Below are 13,268 nucleotides of genomic sequence, written 5' to 3' on the forward strand. Positions count from 1 at the left end.
TTGTAGCAAAATTTGCAGTTATTCTATAAATTTCAAATGTTAGTTGTACAATTTTTCTTTATGAGGATGCAAGAAAGTTTTCAGATTGACCTTTTTTATTATACAGGCAGAGCAATCACTTCTTTGTGTGCCATAACAGTGATAAACCTGAGGTTTTTTTCTTCTGAGCTAAAAGTGATATAACACTCCCTTAATTAGAAATGCAAATATGTGAGCTGAAGAGAAAAACTGTAACCAAATAATGCTTTCAGAAGGTCAAATTTCTCACGACCCACTCTAGGTGCACAGACCAGATTCTACTTCAAGCAAAGCTGCTGGTAAAGCTGAGGTAATGGTTAATTAAATATGTTGCTCTAAGATGCTTTGAAATCCTCCAGTCAAAGGCACCATGTAAGCTCAAAAACAATTACACCCAAAAATCACTGTTATCAGCTACTAAAATAATATAAATTGCATTAACACAGACTGTAAGCCTACCAGTGGAAACAAACTTGAATTTGTCTCCTAATCTTAAAATGAGGAATCCTAAAATGAGATTCTGGTGCTGGGACAGAGGCAGATGACTCAGCCATTAAAAATGCAGTACTGTCTCAGCTGTTTTTTTTCTTTGGAACAAAACCTTGGAGCCATACTATGGGGTACATCTCAATTCTGACACCAAAAAAAAAAAGCCTCAAAGGAGTCAACAACTGTTTATCAGTGCTGTTCACACAGTTCCAGCTCATCATAGTCACTTGCTAGGGAATCCACATGATTTCTGCACATTCATGGTACTCAAGCTGGAGATAATAGCAGAGCAAAACAAAAGGTTTTACATGAGTTTTATATTTGAAATACCAAGGGAAAGAAAACAAGACGAAAACCAGGTTACTGACCTAAGTACAAATGGATGTGTATATATACACAACACCTTACTACCATAGGCTATGAAAAAAGCAGACAAGCACATCATGTGAGCTCTGCAGTTTAATGGCAATGTTGGTTTTACCCTAACAGTGATTAATTACCTGATTTAATAATTAGTAGTTACCTTGCATGCAGGGCTACAGCACAAACATGAACCAGAATTTCCAATCTCTTTACATCTACAGGTACTAATTCTTCGTACTGTGGGGTATTACACAATGGTGACACAACTGTTATTATAGCTAGCTTTGACAATATCTGGATCAAATTTATTTATTTTCTTATTTAGATTTTAAAAACTGGCAAAACGCAAGTTTTATAGTAGCTATCAAATAATTTACATCAGTGCAAACTCCTAGAGGTATGTGCAAACACACAGATCATGGTGATGTAAAGCAAGAGAAGTATTAAGAGGTGTTCTAGATTGATAAAAGGCCAAAAGCAGTATAACTTAATTTGGGTATGTGCTTTTCAACAGAAGAAAATAGATCCCATTTAATTTATGCTAATATTTTAAAGGTATTTACTCAGGTACACAAAAAAAGCTGTCTGGAAACCCCCAGAAATTGCTACACAGGCGAATAGCAGTGAGGGAACAAGCTACTGTGCATCAGCCAACCTTTGGCCACCGTCCACGTCAGTTTCCTTTTACTGTAGGAAATAGTGAGGTAACCAACGTTAGCCTGGCCATCCCTCCATGAAACCTAAGCTGATTCACATAATTTATGATCTGCCTAGGACAGGTGCACAGTCACAGTACATCAGCTGATGTGCAATATCTTGTCAAGGTGCATCACTGGATGAGGAATGGGAAAACAGAGTAAAATTGGTCTGGCCTTGCACAAGAAAAATAGCTAAATGACCAAGATAAAATAGAATAAACTACACTTTGTTCCAGTTGCTGCATTTTTCAGGGATCTGTGCTGGCATAAACTAACTGGCACTGGTGCCAATTTTCTTTACTTAAATGGAAACCTACAGAGATGTCTATAAAATGCAGCTACAGTTTAATTAAATGTGCATTTAAAATTACTGCATGTAACCCAGTTCAAACCACTACATTTAAAGCAGGATTATTTTAATTTGCCTTTAACTGATTAGGAATGTGTTTAAATTAAACCAACCTATTCTTAAATCAAAATCCTGGATCAGAATACCACAACTACAGTATAGACTTTTTCTATTTTAACATAATCCATAGGATTAAATACTTTCTAACATTCTCATTTGACAGGCCAAAATTAATATGGGTAAAGGTAATGGAAGGTCCAGTTAAGAACTCCATTTGTAGCCAAATTTTTAACTCCATTAGTCTTTTGCACCCATTTGAACATTCCCAGAAGTGGAAATATTTGCATATGCAAGACTATTATAAATATCTGATTTACCCACAGCTGAAATTTAGTCCTATCTGAGAAAACACCACCAGGTAACTCAGAAATAATTAGTTATTATTCTTGGAAGAAATGAAGTATTTCTACAGCTTCATCAATCCAAATAGAAAATGTAAAACCTTTTGCTCCACAGACTCAAAGACTGTAGCTAATTAGACTGAATTATAATGATCCTTTAAAACCAATACGTATTTTAAAAAGCATATTTAAAACACTAGAAAAAACCAGCTTAAAGTAACAAAGCCAGTAAATTGTTCATGATTCTGCAAATCAGTATCAAAGGGTTTGCTGTCATTCTCTTTTAAGATCAAACTCTATAAAAGAGAATTTCTCTACATGTTTTGACGCAGTAACATCTCAAAAGAGATTTACCAGGTTTATTGCTTTGGTCGGAAGTGCCAAAATATACAGAAAAAAATATTACTGTCCAATATGTCCAATATGATTTCCAAATAAAACAAGTAATAGCCTGAGTTTCATCCATTACAGGAATCTCAATGATTAGGGAATCACTCACAAGCAAAACATCTCAGCACACACAGGAATAAACAAGGCCTTGATCCAGGAAACTACTCCCTGTTGAGACTACTTGAGATCAATTAGACTCGGGATTTACATGGGACATGGCTTATTTGGAGCAATTTGCAAGACTAATGCTAAAAATCTAAAAGAAACTAAAAGAAAACAGGAATTCTTCTCACTTCAATAAAAAGCCCTTTCTGCAATTATTTAATTTTCCATTTTAGCTGTTCCTTCTATATCTTAGAGTAAGACATGAGGAAGACCAAGGTTTATTTTATTCTTAACATTTTTCTACAGTAAAAATGGATACTATAAAATTACCAAAACAATTGAAATAAATAATTTTACATGTATTACTAATATTCAGTAATTATTTCATAGGTGGAAAAAATGTTTTAAATGGCTAAGAAATTTAATGTGGAGGTATTCCCCCAAAGTCAGCCCATAAATTCCTCTCCTCTCCTAGTGGCAAACTTCCAAATATCTTTCATTTTCATTAAAAGTTTCTCAGCTCATCCTTGTGGGTATAGGGGTTGTAAACCACTGGTTAGGGAGAAAGGTCATTCTGAGCTGTTGTGATTCAAGTGCTGGCACAGATTCTAAAATAAAGCAACCTTCTCAGTGCTGTGATAAGGGCTGAGCCTTCAACATTTTTGGTTTAGCTGCTATTGAAGTTGTTGCTGATGCACAGAGTTAGTTATTCTCAGCAATTCATACTACCCTTGGAAAATTTGCAGAGAAAATTGAGAGAAGTCCCACTGTACTTAAAAATTCACAGTATATCTATAGTTTCCATCCATTAGCTTAATAAAATTTAATTTATTCCCAAAAAATCTGCTCCACCATAGAGCTTGTATGCTTTCCCTATTTTCACTGCATTAAGTGAAATGCAAAAGGCAGACACTTATCCCAGCAGGGAACAGCACTGAGATATTTCATGGCTTTGTAAAGTCGTAAAGGACACCATGAGATCATCCCATCTGCTTAAGTTTCATCATAATCTATTATGTTTCATCTGGTCAGCTCTGCACTGAGCCTCCTCTAACTTGTATCTGTTTAATGCCTGTCTACCAAAGAAGACACCAGGGTAGTCTTCTTCAGTCCTTATTGGTTGAACTGTGGCCTCTGTGGCCCCTGCTGCAGCTGCAAATTAATCCTGGGCAAATAAAATGGCACCATTTTGTACAGCACTCTCTGCCAGGACACTTCACACACATTGCAATTCCTTGTGTTTGTATGGTATGGCAAGGCTGATGTAAGGATGTCCCTCACAGCTCATGGCACTTGAGGACTCTGAGAGCAGGAGTGGCAGGTATGCCACAGTGTAGTGACAAAATCTGAAAAGACACTTATTCTCTCTGCTGGTGCAGATGCCATTCTGGGTGACTGGCCATCAGACTGTTTTCTGAAAGACAGATGTGAGGAGTTCCAGGACTATCAGTCCAAAAATTACCAGAGGACTGATAGAACCACAGTATCTGATCAGGCAGGAATAATTACAGAACAGTTTTTTACACAAATCAGACGGTTCCTTAACTTCACACCTATGCAGATGTTTGAAACCAAGACAGTTGTAAAGACATTTATCTGTACTATAGCTCCAGCATACTGAGACTGCCAGCTGGCTTCAGGTAAATGTAGGCAATACTTCACTTTCTGCTCTTCTTCTGCCATTTGACCCACAACTGATAGTGCCCTTCCTTCCATTTGAAATTTCCTGCATCATTGACTCAACTGAAGTCTGGATTAGGGAGTACATTAACATATTCAAAGGCCTGTGAAGGCAGCCTCTACCTTTTTTCAATCCATTTTGCAACTGACGTAATCATGACCAGCATGACACAGGTAGGGCCCTGCAATGGAGTATGTTCACTGACAGCAGGGGAAAAAGGATCAGTATGATCATGGCTGTCAGAAAACAAAGGTGAATCAAAGAATTTCTGAAGAAGTTGGAAGGAATTAAATGAGTCATGGATGTAATCATTCCATCTTTTTATTCTTGAATGAGAACATGAGGAGACTCAGCAGGGGCATACTTGTCAAGTGTGAAAGAAGTGAATCTCCCATGGGGCTCAAGAAAAAGAGAAGTGCTGATGCTGAATTAAAATAGAGGTAAAAGCACAGATGTCCAGATAATGATTCCCATGTGATTCCTTCAACTAATTAAGTCCTTCAGTCGTGAGATGGAAAATCGCAATAAAGAAGAATCACGTTTCCTTACAGTTTCACTTTCTTTTCAACACCACAACTGCACTGCCTGCAAACACAGCAAGGGGACCTCTTTTCCTCATTACTTTCATCCTGCAGTCATTTCCGACTTCCCTTGAGGTGCCACTGAATTCTAAAACTCAAGGAAGAAATTAGTCAGCGAGTGGGTAGGAGTGCAAAGGAGAAAAGGGATAAGAGAAGGCAAACAAGTCAAACCAAACAAGAGAAGGAATCTACAGCACCAACATCAAAAGAACAAAAGTCACAATGGATGTGAACCTGAGGCTGATGTGATTTACTTGCATGCCTTAGGACATTCAGTTCCACATAATCCACTGTCAAAGTCAATTATAAGTATTACAGTATCTGCTACTGGAACGGATCTAATTCATTCAGAAGTAAACATCAAATGCTGCCTGTAAGGTATATGAGCACTTAATGACAAGGATTTATACCAAGATACAATCAAAATGAACAAGCTGTACAAAAGAGCAAACCAAAGCTAGGTTGCTTATGTCTCTCTGTTTTTAATAGCTGCACTTGATTTCTCAAGGGATTATTTTAAACTAGTTTTCTTTCAAATATAACAGCATTAGGAAACAAAGGAATAAATAATCTTTTTTTGTAACATTGTCCCATAAAGTTACTTCCCTAAGTGTATATTAATATATCAAACCCGACATAATTATTAGATTTTTCAAACACTCAGAGCCTGGCACCTTCTGTTGAAATCAGTAACACCATCTATCTCTCACCACATGGCTTTACCACTACTGTGAGGATGATCCATTCTTGACTGTGATGAAGTAGTGCTATTTGAAGGAGGAAACTGCGCTGGTAGGAATATACAAATGCTTTGAAGAGTTTGAAATCAAAGTACAGTCTGTTTTCATCAAAGATGTAAAGGCAGAACTATTTATTTAGGACTGGAACTGCTCCATGGATCTTGCCCCATTTTTAGGGCAGAAGATTGAATAACAACTTTTACTGTATCTGCTTGGCTCAGAATCATCATTCCACTCTGGCAAAAGAGGACCTTGGCCACATTTATTTCTGTCTTTGACCTTCCTTGACTTGTGGACAATTTCCATGTACTTCAACACAAAGCCTCTAACATTTTGGAAATTCCAGCTGGCACAGAGCAGAGCAGCGTATGCCCTCTAAAACACATGTGCGGTGAGTGCATCAAGTCCATTCTCCTCACCTTCTCAAGAGGCAACAAATGAAGTTCTAGTTCCACCAGATCTCAGGGTGTCTAAAAGATCAACAAAACTTAAAAAATTCACATGATGATCAAAGCAATCCCATGGCCCAAGCCTGCACTCTGGGAGCAATCCAAACCTCAACACAAAAGTTCAGATTGACTTTCTCTCACCTGCTCCTCTTTCTAGCAAAAACACACACCAGTAGGAATAGTACATATTCCAACCTTAAATCCCATTGCACATACTCTCCCTCAAGGAATTATGGAGTGTGTAGCACGGTCAGGTAGCCAGTGCCCTGACATGGGAGCAGGAGGTATAGAGGCCATACCTGGTGGTGACATGGGTGGCAACGGAGCAGGGGCTTGCTTAGCACACCCTCATCCAGTGCATAAACTCAACAGAGGGAAGAAAGGCAAGCAGAGCTAAACAGTTGGACTTGATGATCTGAAATGTCCTTTTCCAACCTTAACAATTCCATGATTCTATGGAAATTTCTAGGAGGTGCTCAGACACGCATCCATTACAGAGAAGAATCATGCAATCCTACTGGAAAATCAGAAGGTAAAATAGGAGACTGGATCAGATTTCCATCTCTAAGTTCCAACACTTCATGGAATCAGGTCTGGACAATGGTGCACTGGTGCAAGAGTAGCTTGTGGGAAGCAAGCTGCTTTACTGGATACACTTTGCTAGCAGACAAACTGCTCTGGCACAGGCAGGCTCAGGAAAAACAAAGCCCACAAGAACAGAATGAATCCTCTGAAGTGATATTCCAAACAGCTGTGGATATCCCTTATGAAGGAAAACTACGCTTCTGCCGTTCCTCTGGAAAACAGATGCAAGATTTTTTTCCAGGCCTTTCATTTGACTTCTCCTGAGTATGTCAATAATGTATTCCTACATGTCTCCCTTCCCCTTAGCAAGGATCTCACTGAAAATTCTGGCTAGTAGAAGAGACTGGTTTTAGACCTTTTTAGTACAGTAAAAACATTTCTACACTATATAATTTCTTTTGCTACAATGAATCATTAGAAAGTCAGCTGAAGTTCAAGATAACATATCTTAAGAACCTTAACAGGAAGAAAAAATGGTATCTACCTAATTATACATCAAAGAGTACTTTTGGAATAAATTTTGTTATCTGCAGTGTTAGAATTTTTTAAGTGTTCTACTTTAGTAATAAGAACAGTGCTGCTTGAATTAACTATTCTACATAACTGTGCTCAGATATCCGGGGTGTCCAAATGTACTTTAACATGTCCACTCTATTGTTATCACTAGAGATTCTCAGTCCATATTTCCCTAAAAAAATATTCAATTCCTAATGCAGAAGTACTTCTACTATGGTCCTTTTTAATAACTTCAGTCTTGCCACAGTTCAGCATAATATTTTATAAAGCTTCTTTTTGAGTTAAAGGGCATGAAGTTTCAATAATACCAGTAATGTATATTGCATTTGTATTTCAGTTTTCAATTATTTTCACATTTTTATTATAATTTTCTTCACAAAAAATGTCTGCATGGGGGCAGTCTCATTTTCCACACAAGAATATATCTAATTCTGACATCCATCTGTCTGGAAATCTTTTTTATTATATTTGTCACAGCATATTTAGAGGTAAACTTACTCTGTGACATTTCAAGATATAACAGCATTTCCTCATGCACACTAACAAAAATCCTAAAAATCTCCAATACTATGTTGAGAATTTGCCCTAAATCATAGGTACAATATTTTTCAATGTATTTCAAACCTGCGTGCTAATTTTAATTTAAAACACTTACTTAAAGATGACCAGCGCTGAGATCGGAAGGGACCACTGGAGGTCATCTTGTCCCCATCATGTCTCCAGCACTGGCAGGGCCACCTAAAGTTTGTTGCCAAGGACCATGTCCAGACAGCTTTGGAATATGTCCAACGTGTTAGACTCCATAACATCCCTGGGTAACCTGTGTTGGGAAAAAGCCTTTCCTGATGTTCAGAGGGAAACTCCTGTATTCCAGTTTGTGCCCATCACACCCTGGTCCTAGCACTGGGTGCCAGTGGAAAAGCCTGGGTCTATCCTCTTTGCCCTCTCCCTGCAGTTATTAGTATACACTGGTGAGATCCCCCTGAGCTTTCTCTTCTTTGGGCTGAACAGTCCCAGCTCTCTCAGCCTTAATTCATACGAAAGATGTTCCAGTTTCTTAATAGTTTTCATGGCACTTCTTTGGACTCTTTCCAGTATGTCCATGTCTCTCTCGTAATGGAGAGCCCAGAGCTGGACACAGCACTCTCAGGTGTGGCCTCACCAGTGCTGAGTAGACAAGGATCACCTCCCTTGACCTGCCTAATGCATCCCAACAATAAAGTAGCTTATTTTGCTGCAAGGGCACACTGCTGGCTTATGCTCAATGTGGGGACAAACAACCCCTTGCACCAATAAATGCTGGGGGCCACCCAGCTGGAAAGCAGCTTGGAAGAAAAAGGCCTGGGAATGCTGATAGTGTCCAAATTGAATGTGAGCCAGCAATGTGCCCTTGCAGGAAAAAAAGGGCAACATTTCCTTGGGTTGAATTAGAGTGTTGCCAGCAGATCAAGAGAAAAATATAAACACTTCAAGGGAGGGTACTGGATCAAGTATTAATCACTGGGACACATTGCTTGTTACTGGACTCCAGCTAGATTTTGTGCCACAGATCACAACCCTCAAGGCTCAGCTGTTCATTCAATTTTCAATCCCCCTCATGGCCCATTCATGTAGCCCACACTTCAGCTCCTCTGTGAGCATCTCTGGGGAGGCCTCACTGAAGTCAAGGTATGCAGTATCCACTGCTCTTAAGTGTACCAGAATCATGATTTCCTCTCATATTATTTTATTGTTTATTTACACACCAACATTCCCAGTATGCTGTGGTTAACATTTGTAATAGAGAGTAGGTTAGACATTTGGCATTTATCAATTAGTTCATTGCCCCTGAAATCAGAGATGCATTACTTCTTACAAACTAGACCACTGATCAGCCTTTAATACTGGAAAGAGAGAGCTAGAAAAACACAGAAGAAACCAAGACCACGCTTTCTTTTTTATTTGTTAACCTTTTTCTTTATGAATTCACTTCTTTGAGGTATCCTTGAGGATGTGTCTATGAGATGTCTGAAAGAACAGAGAATCATGGGCTTGTAATTGGAATGTCCTGTACCCTGCAGTCCTTGAAAAAAAGAAACAAAAGAGTAGGACATGAAAAGCTAAAATCACTAATAGAACAAAAGGAGTGTTGACACAATAGAAGACTATTCACAGACAACAGGCTTCATTGCTACTCAGTGTTGATTAAACCCCACAGCAGGACCTTCTTGTTTACTGAATGAACCAAGGGGTCCTTTGGAAAAAAAAAATGGGAAAGTTTTGGTGACACGGAACTAATTAAAAACTAATGGAAATCATACACCAAATGAGAAATCATTCAGAGCAGCTTAAAACTGTAGATTCATTACATATTTTACCCCAGTGCAGTTTCTGTCTTTCAGAAAAACTTCATATTCAAATTAAAGTAAGTTTACAAATTATTCACAAATTATTCTTTACATGAACATCCAAAATCTAAATAATCTTCCTTAAAAATAAGAGTTTAATTCCTTCTTTTTAAGATGTTAATTCTCAAAGCACAGGTGTCATAGGAGACAATTATGAAATCTCAAAGTAAAATCCATCTTTCAAAGGGTAAAAAGTAGTACAGTTACATAATTCAAAAGGTAGAGTAATAAAATAATAATAACACTGGCAACTGCTTTCTAAAGATCTCAGAAAGCTGTACAAATATTGATGTAGATGTTAGCATTATCATTTATCTGAAAATAATAAACAGTTTCATTTTCATTTCAGAGTTAAAAAAAGGCACACAAAGGTTAATTATTTAGTTCAGGACCACTGTGCTTGGCCACTGTTTTAAAAATATAACTGAAAATTGCTCCAAAGTCAGATCCCTGCTCACTGGATTGCATACCATTCAGGAGTACTGTAAAATGAATCACCTTGTGCCTTATATTGGCAAACAAAAGAAGTTACAAATCTGCCAATACAGTACCTTGATAATGGAACACATATCATATACCATATGAAAAAAATTAAAAGGTAAAGTTCTGAAATTTTTTTATTCATTTTCTTACCTGCTTTCATTACTGTAGACAAGTGTGAATAGGGTTGTGTAGAAAGACTAAATGATGTGAACACAGGCAAAACAGAATCACCTGGACAAACATAAATTCTAGTTTAAAAATGTGTCTGATAGTGAAGTGAGAGGAAGAACATGCATGCTTACATGCACTCACTTTTCATCAGTGCAAGACTGGGTCCATTCTACAGCATTACATGCCAAGGTGAGAAGTAATCAGCTTCCATCCCATGTGTATAATATCAGATAATGTACACACATGGCAATACTGCAGCACAATCAGCAACATCTTACACTGGCTTCGCTAAAGAGGAACCATGAAGAGAGTAATCCACTGGCATTATGCTGAGATATTTTAAGAGAAAAACAGGAGAAAACAAATAAAAAATGAGAGGTGAAACTGTTGCTTTATATGGTATTAGTCAGTGTTTTTATCTTTAAAATAGGATAAGGGATGAGGCACACCTAATGTTGGTTATTAACCTGTTTGTTACTATTATACTGAATTTAGCAGTTTATTTAACCAAATAATTTTAATCTCATTTGAATGTGATTCCTAAACCTAACATGGCACTTGTATGAATCCAATCTGTTGCTGAAGAAGCACTGCTTGTTCAGGTGACATTTGTGTGGAAGTAGCTTTAAATTTATGATCTGTTGTTTCCAAAATATCATGTATTTCTAAGCAACAAGAAGAACACCAGATCCATGTGATTGTACAATTTTTCCCAATTACTCGTCCAAAACACAGTGGGAAAGATAAGAAATTCTTGGCACAGACTGAACACTGAATATCCCAGGACTACTCAGATCCTACTGCTTGAATGGTTTTACCTGCCATCAGTGATGAACATACAGCTCTTTCTAGCCTTATAGATATATGTCCTGGTAGCTACGTGGTATTGCAAAAAGGCTAAGTAATATCAGAATGATCCAATGGAAAATGTTTTGATTTGTTTTAAAGAGAAAGTTTTGACAGATCTCATAAACCAAAGCCATAAGGGTCTATATTTTAAAAAGCTATACCAAATTTTCATTTGCACTAACGTCAGTCTGTTCATCTTTATATCAATTCTTCATTTCAGCAACACATGTACAAGATTAACACACCCACATACATTCCTTTCCTATAATTTTTAGCCATTCACCTAACCAAAAAGACAGATCCTGAAGTGCACTGTAGTTGGAATTACATGGACCTTAACAGATCTAGACACAGTTTTGATGGCCAGATAACAAGAACTTAAGAAACAGAGCTCTAAAAGGTATCAATGTAAAAATTTGCAAATGGAGAGGTTTGGTTAAGGGTGTATCAGGAACTATGGGAGGGGAGGTTAATTTTTTTTTAATTTGCCTGTATTAGAAGAGATTAATTTGTATCTTAAAAAATAAACACCAATTCAAAGTGCATTTTTAGAAGTTCAATACACTGTTTTCCTTTTTGTGTTCTAAATGCTGTACAGATTCTCAATCACCCTGTGTTTTCTTAGTTCTCTTATTTATTCCTCAGTAGAACAGTGTCAAGGCAAGTCATATCAAGACACCTCCACAGAAAAAATGACCATGTCTATTCAGGAGATATTAATAAATGTTACAACCTTGATTTATACAAAGCAGTGGCAGAGATCTTTTACATTTTGCACACAAAATTGTCGTTTATTATAAAAAATTCAACTGCTTTCCCTCTTACGACAGCAAGACCTTTCTTATCTTCCGAGAAAAACCTTAAAAGGATATCTCAATGCATTCCTTTTTACAAGCTTTTTCATAATGCTAAAGCAAGAATACTTTCATTTCATTATAAATGAAAAATAATTTGGATCATCTGAGACTCAAAGCCCACACAATCTACTAGAGAAAAATCATATTAGAAAATGGAAAACAGGAAGCAACTTCTCTATCACAGCTAAAATGGGTGGTATTTAGAAACAAAAACAAATCAGGTGTTTTACTTCAGATTTCGTGGAAGTGGACTTATTTTCTGCAACATCATTATTTTACACAATATTCAGAAGCTGGAATTCCAAAAGAGAAGCACGCAATAAAAAGCACCTCCCAATCAACATCCTGACAATTAAGGCAATAGAGCTTTTACTATAGCTTACAGCTCTATAGAGCTGATAATTAAACCCAACTTATGCCCCTGAACTCTTAGTTTTTCATATCTCAGATAAGTGCCATCAACTGATGATGGAAGAGCTGAGTCTTTGTCTCTGCACCTGGAAAGCTTTTACCCAGCAGACATTTCATGAAAATGAGTGTATTTCTGCAGAAAGTTCTAGTTTTAGTAAGTGACCACTTTTTTGCAAAAGAATGTTTCATCAGAAAATTCATTACCCATATTCTTGAGTATCCTCATAGAGATGAGTATGTTTTTCTGATACCATTCCTCATAAGTGTCCTTCGAAAGAAAGATCGTAATATATTCTTAATAAAACAGTTACCTGAGAGAGACAGACACACACTTTAGGGAATACGAAAACACTGCACAAAGAGGATTTAGGAGCCTGCCTAGGAATCTATATTGAGCAGGAATCAATTATCCATAATATGTATTACACACAGTTTACGGACTGAGTTAGGAGCAGTGCTTAATTTGGTCATCTATGGTCCCAAACAAGATCTCTCGGTTTTTTGAATAGGCAGCATGGACAAACAATTCTTGCAGTCCTGAACAGTATACACTGAATCTGTTGTAACTTTCTCATTGTTCAAGGACCAACATAGACCTCAAATCCTTTTTTGGCACTTAATTGGAGTGGTTAAGACTATAATGTCATTTAACGGTCCAGAGACAGTTCTCTGGCTGCACACCGCATAGCATTTGACCCTGAGTCCCTCTGGGCCCCATAAACTGCCCCTCTGACCACAAGACATA

At 37.4% G+C, this 13,268-nt stretch overlaps 1 long non-coding RNA gene across 1 annotated transcript; it reads right to left on the reverse strand.

Annotated features, from left to right (window-relative positions):
* Positions 1–9,282: 9,282 nt before the first annotated feature.
* Positions 9,283–10,820, reverse strand: LOC146441198 (uncharacterized). Its single transcript, XR_014850425.1, has 3 exons — positions 10,548–10,820; positions 10,386–10,466; positions 9,283–9,427 (listed from the first exon to the last, which is right to left on the reverse strand). It is a non-coding gene; the product is annotated as an uncharacterized LOC146441198 (long non-coding RNA).
* Between the last annotated feature and the right edge of the window lie 2,448 nt (positions 10,821–13,268).

This window comes from Lichenostomus cassidix, chromosome 2 (assembly GCF_008360975.1).
Source record: "Lichenostomus cassidix isolate B80296 chromosome 2, HeHo_3.0, whole genome shotgun sequence".
Taxonomy (NCBI): Eukaryota; Metazoa; Chordata; class Aves; order Passeriformes; family Meliphagidae; genus Lichenostomus; species Lichenostomus cassidix.